The sequence below is a fragment of the Megalopta genalis genome, chromosome 14, assembly GCF_051020955.1.
Source record: "Megalopta genalis isolate 19385.01 chromosome 14, iyMegGena1_principal, whole genome shotgun sequence".
NCBI classification, from domain to species: domain Eukaryota; kingdom Metazoa; phylum Arthropoda; class Insecta; order Hymenoptera; family Halictidae; genus Megalopta; species Megalopta genalis.
The window spans coordinates 9326233-9345860 of record NC_135026.1 but is presented as its reverse complement, the minus strand read 5'-3'; the positions used below and the strand labels follow the sequence as shown (position 1 = coordinate 9345860).

The following is a 19628-nucleotide window of genomic DNA, read 5'->3' as shown; positions in this document are numbered from 1 at the left end:
GCCAGCAAGCTGCTAGGATAAAAAAGAAGCGCAATCTCGGTGCACGGCCACTTTGAACGATGCCGGGAAAATAATGTTCCGAACGATGAACAATTAGTTACACCTTGATGTACCGATCAGCCTTCCAATGCTTATGCTGGGAACATTTTTCGAGTCTCCCGCAGCGTAAATAAACGGCGAATATTCTTTTCATTTTTGGAGAGTTCGATTTTGAATCGAATTGAACATTTTTGCAGGTGTATTTTTTTATGTTGGCTGGAAAGAATACCATTGCTTCTTAGCCACCTTAAAGAAAAAAATCTATACAAATTTTCAAAATTGAAGCCTTTGAAAAGTATATTCAATTTTATATTGAGACACTACGTTGGCTGAAATGTAATTTCTTTTCTCCAACTTTCAAAACAATAAAGGAAAGTAATAGGATCTTCTTCATTCAACTTAAAAAGACATCTACATCTTCTTTGAAAGGTATATTGTATATTGTATAATTTTGTATCGAAGTACTGAATTGGCCGCAGAGGGTTCAATTTTGAAAATTTATTTATATATTCTTTCCTGAAGTTGACTGGAAAGAACTCCATTACTTCTCAGCTAATTTAAAGAAATATATCCATTAATATTTTCACGAATGAGCCCACCGAAAAGAATATTCAATTTTGTATTCAGATACTAATTGTATGTTGGCTGGAAAGTAATATGTATAACAATTTTCAAAATTGAACTCTCTGAAAACAATATCAAATCTTGTGATGAGGTACTAAATTCACTGGAAAGATTTCCATTACTTTCCAGCCAATTTAAAGGAAGATAACTATAAAAATGTTCAAAATTGAAATATATTTGAAATATATTCAACTTTGTATTGAGACACTAAGATGGCTGGAATGTAATGGAATTCTTTACGTCCTACTTGAAAAGGAATATCTATACAAATTTTAAAAATTGAACCCGCTGAAAGGTATATTCAATTCTCTTTAGATACTCTTTTTTGACGTTGACTGGAAAGAATTGCATTACTTCTTAGCCACTTTAAAGAAAAAAATCTATACAAATTTTCAAAATTGAAACCTTTGAAAAGTATATTCAATTTTGTATTAAGATACTAAGTTGGTTGGAAGATAATGGAATTTTGTCGTCCAAATTAAAAACAGAGTATTTACAAAAAAATTCCAAATTGAACCCTCTAACTTAGTATTGAGGTAATTATTGGCTTCAGAGGGTTCAATTTTGAAAATTTTTTTAGACACTCTTTTCTGAAGTTAATTGGAAAGAACTCCCTTACTTTTCAGCTATCTCATAGGAAGATAACCATACAAATTTTCAAAATTGAATCCTTTGCAAAGGATTTTCAACTTTGTATTGAAATAAAAAATTTCCAAATTGAACCCTCCAAAAGATATATTTGATTTTGTATTGAGATAACTATATTGACTTCAGAGAGTTCAATTCTGAAAATTTCTTCAGATACTCTTTTCTGAAGTTGACTGGAAAGAATTCCATTATTTTCCAGCCAACTTAAAGAAAGATACCTACAACAATTTTCAAGATTGAACCTTTTGAAAAGAATATTCAATTTTCTCTTGAGATGCTAAGTTGATTGGAAAGAATTTCATTGCTTTTCAGCCGAATTAAAAATAGATTTTAATATATTCTAAATTGTGCCTTCTGAAAGGAATATTCAATTCTGCATTGAGATATTCAGTTGACTGGAATTTAATGAAATTTTGTCATTTATCTTAAAAGAAAATATTTGTTAAAATTTTAAAAATTGTGCCTTTTGAAAAAACAATATTCAATTTTGTTTTGAGGAACTAAATTATCTTAAAATAAGATACCCTTACAAATTTTTATAATTGAACCTTCCGAAAAATATATTCAATTTTGTATTGAGATAATAAGTTGCCAGGGAAGTAATCGAATTTTTTCAGTGGTACTTAAAAGCACAACGCCCAAAGAAATGTTCAAAATTGCAATATGAGCCGTTTATTTTGAAAGTGGCATAAGTCACTTTTACAAAAAAATCGAGTTAACAGTAACACTAATTACAATTGAACGGTATCTTTTCATTTAAAGAAACAAAAAGTGACTTATGCCACTTTCAAAATAAACGGCTCATATATGTAATTTATTCAACAATAATAGTAAATCACTGTCCTTTCAAAACATCACTTCAATAAAATACGTCGGACAAAATTAATATATGTCAGTCATTTTTCTAAACTATTTATTTTGAAAGTGGCTTAAGTCACTTTACCGTAATGAAAAGTGGTGATTTTTTAATGTTTATACGGAATTATTTATACTGAGAAAAATATCAGTATCCTGAGATAACAAATACAAGTAAATCTTCTCGAAAGTTAGCATCCATATTTTTAAACGGTGTTCAAACGCAAACCCTTAAATATCTCGACTTAAAAACAAAGTGACTTATGCCACTTTCAAAATAAATGGCTCATATATTCAATTTTCCATCGAGATACTCAGTCGACTGGAAAGAATTTCATTACGTTCCAGCCAACTCGGCATCTCATTAGAAAATTAAACATTTCGGTGGATTTGTCTATCGGCTACAGTTCGCCGTGATGAAACGTGAACACACCATAGAAATAACTCTCCGCGAAGCGTCGCGGCGTTGTCACGGCGAACGAAGCTTAAATTTCGAATCAACAAAAGCGGGACAGGTTGAAAAGCACCTGCCGAAGCGACGGTGTCCACGAGAAAGACAAAGACGATCGGGAAACGACAACCGGGATCGTTGAGGCGGAACGAGCGAAATGTTTATCGCCGGAGAACCGGCAAACATTTCGAATACGTTTTACAACGTTGCCGCGGAAACGGAACGCGCGGCTTCTCGCGTTTCGCGGTTCGTCGAAATTCTAATTTCACGCGCCGCAATATTTTATGCTCGGACGTTTCATTTTTTTTTACCCGCGATCGGGACCTGGTCCACAGTGGTCTGAAATCTCAAATACGTGGCCAAAACTCCAAAACCGAGATTTTCTCGTAGGTTCGCGTTAAACATTGCTTAGGTACTTTTTCAGCTCACAATCTCGAAAATATAATAGTAAAAATTTTTATAAAAATCGTATGTGCAGTTATGAATTCTTTATTTATGTAGCACCTGGAATGTCTCTTAATATTCATATTAGTTTGCAATACAATTCGCAATAACTTTTTAAGTACGTTATGTCGTAATCTTATTAATATAATAAATAAATAAATTAATAAAAAATTAATATAATGTTAATAATGTTATTATGTTATGATTTTAAGGTTAACTTTTTGCGAAAGGGTGTCGCACAGTGGTCTGAAATCCCGAAAACGTGGCCAAAACCCCCAAAACTGAATTGTTTCGTAGGTTCATTTTCACCGTTACTCTTCGAGCACTTAATTAATTAATTAAATTATTTGTATAGAAGAGTTTCGTGAGACACGTCGAATCCGCCATTTTCATTCAAATTCCCAGTCCAGATTCAACGACCATGAAAACCTGCGGTCATAAATTTCCCACTTAAACCGCGTCGTCTTTACGTTTCGGCCACGTTTTCGGGATTTGGGACCAGCGTGCGGCAGGCTGTGTCTCCTTTCTTTCGTTCGCCGCCGCGCCATCTATTATTATTATCGTTTCTGGCCGCGTTTCGGCCGATAAACAACGTGGTTGCACAATGGCTGGGAACAATGCCGGGCGACTGATTGATCCTTAACTTTTAAAGTGACTTTCCGCGGCTCCCGGCGGGTTCGCGATCGCGTATATCGAACCTGTGCATCGGGCCGAGTCGGGCCGTGTCGGGCCGGGTCGGGCCGTGTCGGGCCGGGTCGGGCCGAGTCGAATAGCGCGGCTTATCCGGATGCATTTTCAATTTGCATATCGTAGAAACCGCCGTGTCAATGAACACCGGTGTATCGAAGTTCGTGGCCATTGTCACCCCCCCCGTCCTCCCCTCCTCCTCGCGCCCTCGCCATCGTCCCTTACTGCCCCGTGGTCGGTTCACAATGAACGTTTATTCTGTAAACGTCTCTGTTATTTGCTCGCTGTAATTCACAGCTACAGATTTTATATTGTCGAGCACGGAGTTTATCGCGGGCTGGGAATTACCGCGGCCCGACAGCTGTTTGCCGTCGCGATTTTCGACGCTCGGCCCCCGGATTTAGGCCGGCGAATCTCCGACGCGATTCGCTCTGCTTGGATCCCAAGGAGTCCCAAGATTGTTGAATTTTTAGGATTTTTAATGGTATTTTTGACAGAGGGGTGGAAAGATGGCTTTTAAAAATATGATTCAGAATTGTTTTTGCCGATATCTTAGTAATTTACAAATCTGTTTTTCAAAGGGGTGAAGTAGCATCGTCTCAAATATTATAGTAATGTACAAATATTTTTTCCAAAGGGATGAAAATGCATCTTTTCTAATATTATAGTAATTTACAAATCTGTTTTTCAAAGGGGTGAAGTAGCATCGTCTCAAATATTATAGTAATGTACAAATATTTTTTCCAAAGGGATGAAAATGCATCTTTTCTGATATTATAGTAATTTACAAATATTTCTTTCGTAAGGGTGAAAAAGCATCGTCTCAAATATTATAGTAATGTACAAATATTTTTTCCAAAGGGATGAAAATGCATCTTTTCTAATATTATAGTAATTTACAAATATTTCTTTCGTAAGGGTGAAAAAGCATCATCTCAAATATTACAGTAATTTACAAATATTTCTTCCAAAGGGGTGAAAATGCATCTTTTCTAATATTATAGTAATTTACAAATATTTCTTTCGTAAGGGTGAAAAAGCATCGTCTCAAATATTACAGTCATTTACAAATATTTTTTCCAAAAGGATGAAAAATCATCGTCTCAAATATATTCTCCAAATGGCTGAAAGAGCACCTTATCAAATATTATAGCAGTTTACAAATATTTCTTTCAAAGGAGTGAAGAAGCATCATTTAAAATTGGGGTTTGACACTATTTTTACAATAGGGATGGAAAGACAGTATTTAAAATTTTAATTCGACAAAATGTTTACAGTAGGGATGCAAATACACGTTTCTTAATTTTAATCTAACACTAGTTTTACCAAAGGGGCTGAAGAGACAGCTTCCAAAATTTTAGTTCAACATTATATTAACAACAGCGGTGGGAAAACACCTTTTTCAAATTTTAATTCGATATTATCAACTAAGGGATGAAAACGCGTTGTTGGTAAAAGCAGTGTTAAATGAAAATTGTGAAGGTGTCTTTTGTCCTTTTTGATAAAAATAGTATTGAATTAAAATTTTAGACGGTGTCTTTTCATCCCTTCGGTAATAATAATATCGAATTAAAATTGCAAAAGATGTTTTTCCATCCTTGTCGCAAAAATAGCGTTAAATTAAAATTTAATAATAATGGTAAAATTTAAATAAAAATAATAATAATAAAATAATAGTAATTAAAAATAAAAATAATAAATTAAAAAACATAATTAAAAACAATAATAATAAAATTTAAGAAAATAAATGTAATAATTTGGCAACAACTTCAGCCCTTTGGTAATAATAACATCGAATTAAAATCGTGAAAGGTGTGTTTCTAACCCCATTGTGAAAATAGTGTTTAACTAAAATTTTACAAGGTATCTTCTATTCGGTCATTACAATATAATAGATTCACTGAACAAAAAAATGTATTAAATTAGAATTTTAAAGAGTGTTTTTTCATCGAAATTTTGAAAAGACGCCATTTAGAACGATATTTGCAATATAAAAATTTCCTATAGAATATGACTGTGGTCGCGTTGGACCGACCATATTTTGTTGGTTTCCATCGAGACACGTGCGCCGGAAGACGTCCCGCGACTCAGCGGTGGTTCCGGTTAATTAATCGACGGGTCATTCATCCGATGTTTACGAGAGGGCCATTGTAATTTCCAGATGAAAACAAAACGGTGGCGCCGGGTGAAAAGGATCCGGCCCGTCCGAGATTAAATTGGCCAGTGGCGCAATCTTTACAGGGGCGGGGTCGGCAGGGGGCTCGCACTGAAATCTTAATTCAAGCCGGCCCGTTCAAGACCGGGCACGGGGTGGCTCAAAAGCGGGCTCGTTTTCACGAGAACCTTACGATTGTTGTTCCGTCGCGCACCACGGCCGCTTACAAACACGTTACACACACAGTTAGGTAATTATATTTACCTTCGCAGTTTTATTATTTACGGCCCGCGGGCCGGACGGCTTGTTCGGCGCCCCTCGCGCGGTCCCTGCCACCCCCGCCCCGCCGCCGCTCCCTTAAATAGGCCGCGTCTCCAACCCCCGCGCGCCGCGCTGTTCAATCACGCGGCTCTCGCGCGTTTACCAGTCGATGATTATCGAGCAAATATTGCCCGGCGACCGATAACGATCTACAGGTGCTTCTTCCGACTGGACGATTCCGGCTGTCGTCCCTGGATCGTACGATCTTTGTCCGATGTTCTTGCAATTGTCGGCGTTACTGGCAAAGCGCGTGGATATTTGTGCAAAATAAAAATTATTTGCGTCGGATTCGAGCAATAGAAGTTAATGATCGCGATTGTTAGTACGGTGCGAATGTTTATGTAAAATAAAAATTGTTTGCATTGATTTCGAGTAACAGAAGTTAAATTTATATAGTAATATATAATAATATAGTAATATATAATTTATATAGTAATATATAATAATATAGTAATATATAATTTATATAGTAATATATATAATATATATAATAATTTTATATAGTGTTGAGATAGTGTAACGTATGCTGAAAATTGTCTTATATTTTTACTGTTTTGTAGTTCGCCTATTTAATTTGATCATCGGTATATAGAATTCGCAATTTGTTTAATAGTGATCTTCGATTTTTATGAAATTTAAATACGTTATATAGCCCGAGATTTTGATCAACTTTCTCCTGTGTAGGAGACGTCGATTTGCTTTAGTTCCCGAGATATTCGGGAAAAACTTCAGACGTAACCTAGACCAAACACGGACCTAACCTATGTTTACAACGATTACAAAATAGCTTCAGAGAACAGTTTTTCAAACAACGTCAACGTTGGCGGTTCATTGCGATTTCTTATGGAAATACTCACTTTCGTATATCATTTTACAAAAATCGCCATACTCATCTTCTTTTCACAATGACTAATGTTTTGATTGACGATGACTATTAGGCTTTAATTTTTTTAATAGGCGTTAATGTATACAGTTTCCTATATTTTCAAAATCCGCACATGTAATAAATGCACAAAAATCTTCAGTCTAGATACAAGGGTAGGTTAGGATTAGGTTAGGTCTGGATTGGTTTGAATCACACGTTTTTCGGTCACAGTTTTGGGAAAAGCAGGATAATTATTAGCAGATATTCAATGAAATATGAAAACTCTTTGCACCGATTTTGAGCGTTCCTAATATTCAATCGCTTCTAACAATAAAAATAATTATTCCTACACTTAATTACTTTTACATAGTCGAAATAGAATGAATGAGATAGTATCTGAAAATTCTCTTATGTTTTTACTGCCTCGTAGTTCTAATTAGTTATGCCAGGAATGTACAGACTTTGCAAGAAATTATGCGCAGAAGTAACGACAACGACGCCATCCAGCAGAAATTAACAGCACTAAAGATTTTCTAACCTTTCAGCTTATAAATACGTGTAATACCGCACAATCCTCGATCAGTCGCTCTTGAACTATACGATTGTAAACAGAATACGTATATCCGAAGCTTTTCTTAAGAACTGTGTAACAGACAATAAAGTTGCTGGGTAAAAAAGATAAAACTGCGTAAAGTTCTTCTTCTACAGAGTTCACAGTCCAGTAACTATTTACCAAAAGTTCCTCCTCTTCGATTTTTACGAGATCGAAATACGCGATTCAGCGTGACATTTCGAACGATTTTTCTCATGAACAAAAAAAAATTAGTTGGCAAACTAATTTTCCCATAATTCCAATCAGCGTAAAAAAATGCCATCAGAATACATATTTTCCAAATTTTATTTGAAAAATTACCGGTGTGGTTGGTCATTGCCTGAACCCCTTTCCCTTAATCTCCTGCAAAATGACCTTTACATTTACAATGATCAGATCGCAATAATTTGTTAGAATAAAAAGAAACTTCATATTTATCGTGTATTTGGATCTACTCGAATGTTTCCGTCGGTAAATTAGAAATCGACCAATGGATATATGGATCAACGACGACGCCACCTAAGGGGTGTAAAATCGAATAATATAATATTTAATAGTAATATATATATATATATATATATATATATATATATATATATATATATATATTTATAGTAATATTATATATATATTTAATAATAATAATTATATTTAGTTAGTCGCAATCAGGCAGTCGGCAGAATCGCACATATACCGGTTCATAAAGTTACAATATTAAAAGTCTATTTACTTACACTTGTTTTCATTCCCTGCGTATTAATCGCGTTCCGACAATTTAAATATCGGTGACAAGAGAATAGAATTTGATTCCAACTTAAACTAACGTTACAGCATTCATACAGCAGGGATCAGGATCCCCCCCCCCAAAAAAAAAACAACGTGTACGGAGATGGAGAAATTAGGAGGGTTCCGTAGCTGCATGACTAAGTCGATCGACTACTAAGCGGAGGTCTCGGGATCGATTCCCGTGCGCAAGTTATCTTGTTTTTATCCCAAAATAACAACCTAACCTAACAGTTTATTACTAGACAATCTCCACCACGAGACTGATTACGTTAAGGTACGGCAAAAAAAAAGTTATTATAAAGGGGGTTATCGGCGCTTTACAGCTGAAAAATTCACTTACTGACATAACCTCGAAAAATGTGATTTCGTACAGAGAAAAAAAACGAACTTCCGAGACAACACACTGTGTTGTGTGTGTACCTATGCAATGTTTCGGCGGTAGTGTCGGAGGGTCATCGACGGTGCTCTCGGAAGGATTTTACGTGATCGCACAAAAAGCCCTAACGACAGGAAAATTGATCAGAATTAATGAATACCGGGTAGACGGAGGGTGGTGGAGGAGTCGGAGGGCGACGAGAGGGGAGGAGAGGGGTTAGTGCCGAGGACCGAGTAGAAAAGCGCGTCGGTGGAAGAAAGATGCGGCACGGGAACGGAACGGAACGAAACGGAACGGCGTAGGGAAGGCCAACGGGAATATTGAAAAGCGGTCCTACGAACGCGATCAAGAGGGCCAATTACCCTGGGGAGGGGGAGGGGGGCAGCCGCCCTCCCCCCGCGCGTGTACGTGCATCGAACGTATTTTATCTACGTGCCTTACGCGAATACTCGAGGCGCACTCGAGCCACCGCGAGTGCTCGCATACGGCCGCGGCGCATTCGAACGCTCGCGAATTTACCTGCTCGTTCGTTCCTTTCCTTCGTATGGCTCGCGTACGTTCGTGCGCGCTCGTTCGAGGAGCCCAGATACACATAATGCCCGCCTAGCTAGCTGCTACGTATGCTCCGCAGCCCCATTGTGCGGATCTGCGACCCCGTTAGGGGCAGCAGAGCCAGGCCGAGCGAGAGCAGTCAGTCGAGGGTGCCTCCGCGACCACTGTCGCCGGGGAACATTTATCCGATCAAATTTCCGAGCAGATCATTCTTGCCGCAGCCAAGAAGAGAGACCAGTTTTCAGACTCTCCTCTTTACCCCCACTCCGTCCGGCGCACGCTTTTCGCGGTGCGCCGCGAGCACGGCAGATTTGTAACGACGGAAACGTTTCCGACGTTGCTCGAGAGAGAGTCTGGCTTACAGCCGATTGTGCACGATACTTCCGTCGGTGGTGGGGGCAGGAACGGCTTGAGCGGAGGTTATCGAAGATTTTGTACGGTTAAACTCCATGGTTAACCTCTCTATGGGCGGCGAGTCGATTGGCCGACGGGCCGCGGAGCAGGTGCACACCGAACGCGGTAAAAAAGATTTTATGTCTGAAATATTATGTCTAACTTATGTATTTCTTTCAAATACATGTGTACTTGGTTTATTTCTTAGTCTTGCCTGACGCTGTGGTATTTATATTGATTTGATGTATTTCTTTGTATTTCCTGATGTACCGGTTATGCAATTACTATTTTTATATGCTGTTGTTTCATTTCATTCTCTTTGGATGGTTTTATGCAGAATAAAAATCGTTTGTATCAATTGGAGGAAATAGAAATTAACTAGCAAGTTCATTCGTTGTTTTAATTGATTAAAAATAATACATTGACATTTTGACAATAACACATTTGACGTTCATAAATTGCATAAAATCCGCGGTTTACTTATAATATTGTAATATTCTTCGTGTATTATTTGCTTTTAAATAGTTAATAAATACTCAGAATCGTACTTTTGAAACGTTCTTTTTAGTTTATATTTTATATATTTATTCTATTTTATTTATTATATTTATTTAGATTATTTATACTTTATTTATTTATTTAGATTGTATTTTATTAGTTCTACTTATCGTATAAGTACATCGTGTAAGAAATTTAAATTATTTATTTTTATTTAATAACTTGAATAAGTGGAAAATAGTGTAACAATATTCTTAAATCCCTCTATTCAGTCCACAGTTTTGTATTCCGTTTGTTAATTCCTGCTGTAAATGCATAAAATTTGCAGTCTAATAATTATAAGATTAATCAAATAATGTTAAAATTTCAGGTTATGCTCACACGTGTCCACAGCCAATGTTTACTTCTGTACATTCACAATAGCAGCTAGGTAGCGATCAATTGCTTTTTAACAAGAAAATTAGATCTCGCTCTTTAATATGCGACAAAAATTAACACTCTCTCTCTCTCTCTCTCTCTCTCTCTCTCTCTCTGCATCCCGTTACATTCACAATTAAAAAATAAAATGAAAATTTAACATATTCAATTAGTTATAACTCAAAATGTATCATAGATATAAAAGCATAATTTGGTACAATTTAAATACATACCGGTTATAAATATAAATACAATAATATAATAATAATAATAAATATTTAAATACATACATTATTTCTGTCGCTTGTCATTTATTTTCAAAGAACGAAGCGCTTATAATCGGCGATTTTAATTTCAGATAATTTTAAGTTTTAGACAACTTCAAAGTCGTCGCATTAGATATCTCAAAAACTATAAACCACCTGCACCCAAAACCCGGTATCATTAGATTCAGTTTGACGAACTCTATCACCGTGCAAAATCTCACCGAAAAAGTGTGCGTCACGCCTTCGCGCGTGAAACGTGTTCGCAAAAAGGTTATGTTTTCAACTTTGCCGACATCTCGAAAGCGTTGATCGCGTTCGCTGTCTGTTCACCAGCGAGTTCCTCCGATGACAGTAGCATGATTTCTGGGTTTCGGGGGCAGCGGCTTGCGCAGCCGGGTTCGGATCGGTGGATTTTTAAAAGTGGACGGGACCCCACGCCAAGGCAGCTGGTCGCTCAGCGGACAGGTCAGTTTGGAATTCGAACAGGCTGCTACCGTAGGAGCTGCCAGGGGGCGTGGCGAACGTCAGGCAAATGGAAAGCATCCCTAATTTGAAACTGAGACGAAACAGAGAGCGAGAAGGGAAAGAGGGAGATGGGGGGAGAGCAAACAAGCTGCGCGAAACCCTACTCGGCGGCGATTTTTCAGCGGACGCGCGATGGTCCCGAATCCCGAAAACCTGGCCAAAATGTAAAGACGACTCGGATTTCAGTGAAAATTGTGCTGGCTGATTAGCAACCTGAATTAAAAATTTCAAATAAAAAAGAAACATGGCGAGTAGGTGTTATATCTTGAAAAATGTAACAATGATTTTCAAACTGACTATACAAGTACCCTAAACGATTAATGTGAACCCATGATAAAACTAAATTTTTGGTGTTTCGGCCACGTATTCAGGATTTTGGGACCACCGTGTAGCCGGATCCGCGACTCGCTGGCAGCCTTGGATTTTGCTTTCGCATAATTTCGATGTCGACGCCAGCCGGCGAACGGGTCGGATGAAAATAGTAGACGTGAATTCATATCTCCTTCTACTTTATCGATTCGCCAGGCGCCCGTGTCACGACGAAACAGAATTGGTCCTGACGTCGTCTGATTGTTTACACTGGAACTTACGTCGTCGTCTGCTTGCATTCTTGCCGCAACAGTCAACACACTTACCGGAAACTTTGGATTCAGTAACTTCAACGATATACTCGCTCTTTCACAGGTGGTTTTCTGAACAACTATCTACCTTGTCGATCCCGATGCAACGGGGGACGGAAATTTGACTGTTCCCAGGGTATCCCCCCTCATCCGATCGCGATTCTTGTACTGCGTCCTACGTCATTGTCTTTGATCAAATCGTCTCTTCTTCTGTCTCGAATAATATTCTGTCTGCTGCAATATGTTCGATTATTGTTATTACGATTATTGTTGTATGATTATGGTCTGAAATGCATTAACTTAGCTGCAGTAAAAATTAGGGATGCTGAGTGTTTAATATTTTTGCTATTTTTGCAGCACCCTGACATACTTTTTCGACGACTGTACCAAATTTGGGCGAACGTAACAGTCTCTCTAGATTCTTTTAAGATTTTTCAAGATTTGGATTTGGTTTGTTAAGTCTAGGTTATATAGGCCTAGGTTAGGCTTGTTCAGGTATAATTCAAGTGTTTTTATTACTTTTTATTAGTTATTTATTTTACAGTTTATTTTATTATTATTTTGTTATTTTTCACAAATGCACAATATGTATTGGCTGACAGAAAAGCAAGTATTCAAGACTTTCAAGCTCTACGTTAAGTGTAGGTTACTTCTAGATTATATCAAGGTTATGTCAGACACACTAATATTTGTTAAAAATGTGTCAAATTCACTAGTACATGTCGCTTTGCGTTAATACTTGGCAGAAAGCCACTTATCCATGAATTTGCCAAGGTTTGGATTAGATCTAGGTTAGGTCAATGTTAGGCCTTCCTCAGCTATAGTCCAATTATAAGCAGATGATAACTGAAAACTTGAGCTAAATCTGACCCATCTAGGACTTCGTCGACAAAATTTAGGTTATGTCTAGGTTAGGTTAATGTTAGGTCTTTTTCAGCTACACTTTAGGAATAATCAGACGCACTGCTATTTTTCCTACGTACCGCGACAAAAAGGCACACAATCGTGATTCCGTCAAAGGTTTCCGTATTCCGTAGCAGCCGCGGCGAGGGGAACGAAGAAGCGCCGGAATATATTGCGCGCGAAAGTCGATGGCAGCGCCGCGGGAAGTCTCGCGATCGTTTATTGGCTCCCAGAGTGCAAATACTGGAAAAAAAGATTATGGTGTTCCGGGCGCGTCGCGGCGAGGTGGGACGGTGGCAACTGGTTCCGGTTGCGGAGAGGAAGGAGGGCGCTGCTGGCCGCGGGAGAAAAAGAAAATCGGCGGGAGACGCGTCTCGCGCATCGCGCAACAACGCGGCTATGACCGCTGTAAATATCCGGCGGGAACCCGTGATTTTTAGTGGCAATGATTTTACTGGGATATGACACCTCGCCTACGCGACGCTACCATGTAAGGTGCGTGTATTTTGGCGATTTTTACGAGCCGGGTTTACGAGGCTCGCGCGCCCTTCGCCACTCCCGTAATGATCTTCGGAAGTTTGCGGAAAAAAAGTCGCCTAGCAGACTATTCGCGGACTAGCGGATGTCGTGCACGTGTTTACTGCGGCCGGCGGTCTTGTTCGGGGCGAACCGGAATCGGCCAGGTGGCCATCTTGATCGGCGGTGGCCCTCGATTTTACAATGTTTTTGGCTTTCTCATTTGACTGTAATAATATTACGTTGTGTATTATGTTCTATACATATAATAGAAAAGTACTATATTATACATACATGTAAGATAATATATTCTTCATATTAATTGCTATGACAATAATAATTATATATAATAATATTATGTTGTACTAATACTGTATTGAATTATACCATTGTACAAAGTATAGAGTACAGTATAATATAATTATAGCTCAAATATTTTGTAATTACATATATATATATATATATATATATATATATATATATATATATATATATATATATATAATATAATTATAGCTCAAATATTTTGTAATTATACATATATATAATTACAAAATATTTCAGCTATAATTATATTATACTGTACACTATATTTTATACAATGGTATAATCCAATACAGTATTAGTACAATACAATATGATTATAGTATATAATATAGTATGTATTGTAATACAATACGTACATATGGTAAATGTTGCGCAATACAATAATAGTATAATATTATTGTAGTTCTGTAAGTGCATGAAGTTATATTTATTATTATTAATGTTTACGATATTGCATATTATATCGTATATTAATTATATATATTATCGTATATATTTAAATTTTAAAATAATATACAAGTAATGTAAATATTACATTAAAAAATGAAATATACCGCAATGATAATAACTACAACGATCGAGACCGCCTCTACAGAAATAAAAATTTCAAGAAAGGCCGTATATGCTAATGCATTATTAGAATGATAGACAGTAACGACTGGCAGGGAGAGGAGGAGACAGTTATCTTCCTGGATCCACAGGTCGGTTACAGGCGGCCGGCCGGACTTGTCAAAACTTTTATCAGCGGTTGCATCAACCAGCAGGAAAACAATAAAGCAGGCTGGCAAAGTAACCAGAAGAAGGAGCAGGGCGGCGCGGTCCCTTCGCCGAAGACAATAGGCGAATCCCTGGAAAGGATCTTGATCAGGCGCGCCGGTGGTTAAGCGGACCGGGTGAGAGAGAGAGAGAGAGAGAGAGAGAGAGAGAGAGAGAGAGAGAGAGAGAGAGAGAGGGAGGGAGGAGGTGTAGGGTGGGGGAGAGGAAAAAAACAATAACACGACCAGGCTCACCGTGGTTTCGGATAATTGCACCGGATAGCTCGGAAAGGTGCCGACCAGCTAAGGACCGGCACGCTTGTCAGGAGGCATTAGGATATCTATCGCAACCACCACCGATATCCCGCGACCCGGAGGACTCGTTAGGAGGACTTAGGATTGTTTCTTCGTAATCCAATAAGGATAAAATTCCCGGCGGAGACCGGTCGGGAGGAGGATTGTCCTCGAACTTCTCGATGAACCGCCGAGTTGTCTTCACCGAGACTTCACCCGATTGCCATTCTTCCCTCATCATTCCGGCCTTTTTCTACCTCATCTGCCTACCAGCATCATACTAAATTGCTTCCGATAGCGATTTCGTTCGCGGTCATTTTCTATCCTGCGTGTGTATCGAATTCACGCGACGGATATAGTTGAATATAGTACCATTGAATTGCTGAGATTCTCCCGAGTAAAATGAGTCCAAACACGACGTAAATCGCACAACTTCCGTAGACTCAATGAAACTTAAAATTATTTTCGAAATTTCAAAATTATTTGCAGTTTGTATCGAGTCCGTGGAACTAGCCCAAATCGCGTTGTGTTTGGACTCATTTTAATCGGGAGAATCTCAGCGATCCAATGGTAATTCCAGTGCTAATTGCAAAGGCATGTCAGAAAGTATTAATTAGAATCTTATGTATATACAGGTAATCCATGTACAACAAATACTAATGTACAATCCATTAAAAATTTTAGGATCGGTGGACTGCCGAAATTCTCCCGATCGAAACGATTCCAAACACACCGTGAAACGGATTGCTTCCGTCGACTCAATAAAACTTAAAATTATTTTCGAAATTTCAAAATTACTTCCTATTTGCAGCGAGCCCGTGAACTATGTCCGATTTACGTCGTGTTTGGATTCATTTTAATCAGGAGAATCTCAGCAATCCGCTGATACTATATTTGAGAAAATATAACAAAAATTATTCGTTCAAATTTTTAAACAAATTCTTCTCTCAGCTTTTTAATTACGTTTCTTCTCGTTTTATTATTTTTCCTTGTCTACGCCGCGTCAAGCTCTGCAGATTTCCAAAATTTCAGCGAGTTTCAACAATTCGGTGCGAAAAAATCTTGCGCGCGAGAACGACCGCAATCGGCGAGCAGATTTCGGCGGGAACGTACAAGCTCCGTGCTCCCTTTTTTTTCCCCGCAGCGACATTGTCTCGTTCCACGTATAGCCCGGCCCTCTCTCCTCTTTATTATCGTTATCGTCATCGTGGCGGGGCACGGTTTTAACGTCGAATCCCGGACGCATATGTTGCGTTACTTTTCTATAGCCCGCCGCGCCGTTCCGGCGTCGTTGTAACGGGGTGCCGCGGTGCTAACCTCTGACAGGATTGCGTGTTGAGATCGTGCGATATTTTAATACAGCCAATCCGGCCGCGATACTTGAGTGCCAATTGCAGAATAACAATTTCATTCGTCGCCTCGCGCACCGTTGCCGTCCGGACGAAAAGAAAAAAAAAAAAAATACAGCGGATCGTTTCGCACCGGGCAAATTGTTTGAGAGACTGGAAACCTTAAAAATCGTTGGGCGACGTGCTTTAACGCGTCGGCCAAACAACCCCTTTATGCACTCCTCTGCAGACGGCGCTTCTTTATGCGTTTATCGCCTCGTACTAATTTTCGGCAAACAATGGAATACGCGGCACCATGAAACTCGATATGGGATGCTTTTGCTACCTCTACATTCTTCAGCTTATACGCTGCGATTCTATAAACGTATGTTTAGATTTTACGAAATATTATTATTATTATTATTACTATCATTATTATGTATGATTAGGTATACTTGTGTACGATTATTATTATTCTTGTGTATATTATATTATTATTTTATATTATTTATATTATTATTTATATACTATTATTATTATTATTATTATTCTTGTGTATGATTATTATTATTGAGAATCATTATTATTTTATTATTATTATTATTATCATTATTATGTATTAAATAAAAATGGATTAAGCATAATATATTGACATTTTTAAATTTTAACTTATAGACCTAATGCAGATTTAATCCAGATCTAATCCAGGCCTAACCCGGACCAAACCATGACCTAATCTAGATGTAAACTTTTTTTTAGTAGAATCTATCATTAATACTTATAGTATAGTATAATATAATGTATTATATACTATTGTACTACGTTATACGCTACATTATACAAGGTGTCCCAAAATTATGTTACTTCTGGGAAATAAGGAATTCCTGAGGTCATTTAAAGTAACTTTTTCCTTTACAAGAATTTTCTCCGAGGCACTGTTAACGAGTTAGTTAGCCTAGTTCCGTTCATTGGCTCGGCCGCCTCGCGCCAGCCGAGCTCGCCTCTCATTGGTCAGTGTTTTTCGTTAATAACTCGTAAACGAAGTCGGGGAGAAAATTGTTTTAAAGGAAAAAGTTACTTCAAACGACCTCAGGAATCCCTCATTTCCCAGAAGCAACATTATTTTGAGACACTCTGTATACTATAATAATATTAATAATAATAACTATAATTTATAATGACATTTATTAATGATTTACGAATCACTTTAGCCATAACAACATAATATTGTACACTATATTTTGTAGGTACCATTTAATATTTTTGGCAATATATATTTCAAGGCCGCTAAAATCGCATCAGCCTCCCAAAAAAGTGAATAATCAGCAAGTCTTTAAACAGAGATACTTTTCGCTATTTTCTCTAAAGCAAACCAACGGAAATATTACTTAAATTTCGAGCTGTTATTCTGTTTAAAACAATCTCCGCGTAATTTCCCGATTGTCACCGGAGGATTTCACAGCACTATTATTTAAATCGCGGTCGTCGACAGCCGTTCGCGAGCGCCGTTAATAAATTCGGCTAATTAAGGGCGTGACGAAAAGTCATCGAATGATCGGGGACCGAGACGCGCGACAGCCGCGTAATTAAAATGAACTTTTCAAATTAGCTCCGGCGTGTGCCCGTTTCAAAAAAAAAAAAGGAAAAAATTGTCCGCGCGCTTGTCAGCCCGGCATGCAGTAGAGAACGGGTGCTCGAAAAAAAATCGAGCCGGAGAAAGTTACGTTCGAACGTGCGTTTCGGGCTTGGGGAAAAAAAATCCATTTCTGAGACGGCACGGCCGAAGTCCAATTATAAATCGAACCCGGCGCGGATACGCGAACGAGAGAGGAAATTTCGCGGGGCATCGATCTGCCGGAGAGGCGTGGGTTGGGTCGCCGTCGGCCAGGTACTTCGGGAAACAGATTTAGCAGGTGAGCTTCGGGAAGGCAACACAGAGGCCCCCCGTAAAGAAAGCGTTTAATTAACCTAACCCTTTGATCTTGAAAACAGCGCGGCGGCCGCGCGCACTTAGCTAACGGGCTGCATTGATACCGAACTTCGTTAAGCACTTTAACCTTTGCGAGGTTCATTTTCGCATTAATCCGGCCTGTCGATTCCCCGGCAGTTCGCGCACCCCGGAAAACGTTCTAGGACTTTCCTGCCCGGTCACCGCCGTGCCGAATGGATCCTTCGGACATTTCATTTTTCCTCCCCCGATGGATCATTTTTCGCGCGAAATTTTCCTCGCGATTTTCCTTTTGGGTACCTATTACTGCGGGCGTACTGATTACTGCAGGTGCAGCTATTACCGTGGGTGTACCGATTATTGTGGGTGGAGCAGTTATTGCGAGTGTAACCATTACTGTGTACTTACCACTGTAGGTGCACCGATTACTGTGGGCTTAGCTATCAGTGCAGGTGTACCGATTACTGTGGGTGTACCGATTAATGTGGGTGTAGCAATTATTGCGAGTGTAACCATTACTGCGGGTGTACCGATTACTGTGTACTTACCACTGTACGTGCACCGATTACTGTGGGCTTACCTATTGGTGCAGGTGTACCGATTACTGTGGGTGTACTTATAACTGTGGGTGTACCGATTACTGTGTACTTACCACTGTTGGTGCACCGATTACTGTGGGCTTAGCTATCAGTGCAGGCGTGCCGATTACTGTGGGTGTACCTATAACTGTGGGTGTACCGATTCTTGTGGGTGTAGCAATTATTGCGAGTGTAATCATTACTGCGGGTGTACCGATTACTGTGGGTGTACCTATAATGTATGTATTTATTACCTTACCAAAGAATGTTTAAAACTGTTTAATATAGCACTTTTTTAATATGAAAGCTTAAACTGTTTTTAACAAGGCCAGGTAAAATTTAAGTGCAGATTCTTGCAACTTTTAATTATACGTGGTTTTTTAGAAGTAGACGTTGGACGTTATTTTATGTTTCGTTCGTATACAATTTCAAAACAAACCACAACTTTTCAGACGTTCATGATAATCTGGCAACAAAATATGTCCAACAAAAGTTGGTCAGTATTCACTTTTCTACATATTAGAGTATAAAATCTTTCAAAAGAAATATTTTATTGGAAAGTTTTGCTAACTAGAAACAATGTCAACTTGTCAGAATGATCACATTTCGTCCCGACGATTTTACAAAACTATAATTTATTAAGATATTTTACCATAATCTTTCTCTAAAGTTGTTTGATCAACCGAAAAGTTGCGCTGATGCAACTTTCGTTTAAAGAAGCTAGAAGTCATTGGTTCAACTGAGTTTGAAAAATTATTGCGGCATAGCCCCGTTATCCCAATGAATAGAAAATAAAAAGAAGTGAAATTTCGACAAATTTACAAAGTTCCTCTGTCACTGTTCCTGATTAGTCGGTCCTTGATAA

The 19628-nt window shown here is 38.4% G+C and overlaps 1 protein-coding gene across 4 annotated transcripts in view; it reads right to left on the bottom strand.

The window, feature by feature from the left end:
• The window catches only part of LOC117225653 (uncharacterized), a 1038968-nt gene that overhangs the window by 433161 nt on the left and 586179 nt on the right, over positions 1–19628 (bottom strand). The window lies entirely within an intron of this gene.